The 3,481-nt window shown below is 39.8% G+C and overlaps 1 pseudogene; it reads right to left on the reverse strand.

Moving 5' to 3' along the window:
- Nucleotides 1–371: 371 nt before the first annotated feature.
- LOC141090268 (polymerase delta-interacting protein 3 pseudogene) lies at nt 372–1,615 on the reverse strand (annotated as a pseudogene).
- Nucleotides 1,616–3,481: the final 1,866 nt, after the last annotated feature.

A 3,481-nucleotide genomic window follows, 5' to 3' on the forward strand; every position in this document is an offset into this window, starting at 1 on the left:
GATGCAAAAAAACTGAAGTGTGAAAGAGGCCTAAGCAGAAAAAGATTTTTGAAGAAATGTAAATAAGTTATTCAATATTTAGCCTCCCTTTACATAACAGTAGAACCATAATCGTGATGTATCAGAATACTGGAGCAAGGGGAAAACGGAAATTCTTGATGCAATAGTGCAACTGCTCCACAACAGGTGGACTGTACTACAATGCTGGGAACAGGATTGATTGTCCAATGTCTGATGCCAGACTCCTTCAAACATCAACTACCTGTTGGTGATCGGTGCTAAACAAAACCCAAGCAGCAAAATGAAGGGTTTTTTAAAGAGTCTCTGGGCCCATATGTGAATTGGGAATCTCTCTTATTGGAGTCTCCAATTTATGTTGGTCTCTTAAATGCAGTTGGTTGGATGACTACTGATGACCATGAGGGTTTGAAGAGTGCTTTTAAGAAAGTATCAGGATCAACTACAGCTGGAAGATTTGAAGCAACACTGAAGAAGGAGGAGGCTGTGTTTCTTATAAATTCACTGTTCTTTGATGGGTTGTCACTTCATCTTAGAAGGATGGGCTGGTCTGATATTATCACACTACCATTCAAATGAAGATTGCATTTCATTGATGGTCTATCTAGGTATCTGTTGTATTTTTTGTAGGCACAAACTGCATCTTCCTTTCTTACACACACAACCTCTGCAACTCCGGAACTCAACAAGCGGGCACGCTTCAAGGCACCGCATACACAGAAAAGCTACATGATTTCTTCCTCTGTGACTCTTGGATGCATATTATTTATGGTCATTTTTGTACCTTCTAAAGGGCTAAAGACAGACTCTTTTGGAGTCGGCCCTACTGAAGAACCCGCTTTCTTTGTGACAAGTGTCCGTGACACATTGGTTAGAGCCTTTGTGTGCAATAAAGGTGGCGAAGTCTCGTGCTGAGTAGACAAGGGAGCTGTGTATGCATCATTCTGTACCACTTTAGCAAGAGGTAAAGTTTGCCCAAGGGAAAATAAATTTCAAAACATTCCCGGCCTTTTTTGAATAGTGTTGGCAGCTGTGATCTTCATCTTCTTGGTGGGGATTTGGGAAAGTTCCAAGTCATCATCAATGCCATCATCGTCCATATCTTCTAAAGAGGAAATTTATGGTTTCCCAGGTTCATGGTTAACTACGTTTATTCGTATTCCTTTTTCAGTGATTGTTACACCTGAAGAAATAGTTTTCGGCTATGAAATTTGGATGATCTTGGTAATATTTATGGGTGAAGATGAAAAACCTTGTACCATAGGTGAGTTTATAGTTACCGCAGGTGCACTCCTCTTTAAACTTTTTCACGAGCATCCATCAGTTTGTTTGATTTTCTTCCAACACTGATCTGGTGCTTTTTAGAATTCAGCATCTCACAAGCATCTTGCACTTTACCCTTTATACGGAAACGTGCGTCTTTGGCAACCTATTTCTCACGGGCATCATTTAGGCCTAGCTTCAGACACGCATCTATTACACCTATCTTCTGATGGGCATCAAACGCATTCCCCCTGTTATTAATCCTGTACGTTCCCATTCCCACCATCACTATGCCCCTTTTCCTGATCACTTCATCCAATGACACGTCCGCCATATTTCTGCTACAAACCTGCACCTTTCCAGCAGCAACTGTGTAGGAAACCACGTTATTAATTTCAAGGGTAGAAATTATAGGAAGGTCACTAACATCCATTTGTCTGCTCAGTAAGAGTGCCTAGGATTCCCTTTATTTTTTGAGCAGTATATATATATATATATATATACAGTCATATGTTAAAGTTTGGGCACCCCTATTAATGTTAACCTTTTTTCTTTATAACAATTTTGTTTTTTGCAACAGCTGTTTCATATATCTAATAACTGATGGACTCAGTTATATTTCTGGATTGAAATGAGGTTTATTGTACTAACAGAAAATGTGCAATCTGCATTTAAACACAATTTGAACGGTGCAAAAGTATGGGCACCTCAACATAAAAGTGACATTAATATTTTGTAGATCTTCCTTTTGCAAAAATAACAGCCTCTAGTCACTTCCTGTAGCTATTAATGAGTTCCTGGATCCTGGATGAAGGTATTTGTGACCATTCTTGTTTACAAAACAATTCCAGTTCAGTTAAGTTTGATGGTCGCCGAGCATGGACAGCCCACTACAAATCATCCCACAGATGTTCAATGATATTCAGGTCTGGGGACTGGGATGGCCATTCCAGAACATTGTAATTGTTCCTCTGCATGAATGCCTGAGTAGATTTGGAGCGGTGTTTTGGATCATTGTCTTGCTGAAATATCCATCCCCTGCGTAACTTCAACTTCACCACTGATTCTTGCACATTATTGCCAAGAATCTGGTGATACTGAGTTGAATCCATGCGACCCTCAAATTTAACAAGATTCCCGGTGCCGGCATTGGCCACATAGCCCCAAAGCATGATGGAACCTCCACCAAATTTTACTGTGGGTAGCAAGTGTTTTTCTTGGAATGCTGTGTTTTTTAGCCTCCATGCATAACGCCTTTTTGTATGACCAAACAACTCATTCTTTGTTTCATCAGTCCACAGGACCTTCTTCCAAAATGTAACTGGCTTGTCCAAATGTGCTTTTGCATACCTCAGGCGACTCTGTTTATGGCGTGCTTGCAGAAACGGCTTCTTTCGCATCACTCTCCCATACAGCTTCTCCTTGTGCAAAGTGCGCTGTATTGTTGACCGATGCACAGTGACACCATCTGCAGCAAGATGATGCTGCAGGTCTTTGGAGGTGGTCTGTGGATTGTCCTTGACTGTTCTCACCTTTCTTCTTCTCTGCCTTTCTGATATTTTTCTTGGCCGGCCACTTCTGGGCTTAACAAGAACTGAACCTGTGTTCTTCCATTTCCTTACTATGTTCCTCACAGTGGAAACTGACAGGTTAAATCTCTGAGACAACTTTTTGTATCCTTCCCCTGAGAAGCTATGTTGAATAATCTTTGTTTTCAGATCATTTGAGAGTTGTTTTGAGGAGCCCATGATGCCACTCTTCATAGGAGAATCAAATAGGAGAACTACTTGCAAGTGGCCACCTTAAATACCTTTTCTCATGATTTGATACACCTGGCTATGAAGTTGAAAGCTCAATGAGGTTACAAAACCAATTTATTGCTTCAGGAAGTCAGTAAAAAGTAGTTAGGAGTGTTCAAATCAAGAAAATGATAAGGGTGCCCATACTTTTGCACCGGTCAAATTTAGTTTAAATGCAGATTGCACATTTTCTGTTAGTACAATAATCCTCATTTGAATCCAGAAATATAACTGAGTCCATCAGTTATTATATATGTGAAACTGAAATAGCTGTTGCAAAAGCCAAAATTATTATAAAGAAAAAAGGTTAACATCAATAGGGGTGCCCAAACTTTAACATATGACTGTATATATATATATCTATATATATATATATATACCTACATACACATACAGGTGCT

The sequence above is a fragment of the Dendrobates tinctorius genome, unplaced genomic scaffold (genome assembly GCF_039654945.1).
Source record: "Dendrobates tinctorius isolate UK_male_01 unplaced genomic scaffold, ASM3965494v1 ptg000048l, whole genome shotgun sequence".
NCBI lineage: Eukaryota > Metazoa > Chordata > Amphibia > Anura > Dendrobatidae > Dendrobates > Dendrobates tinctorius.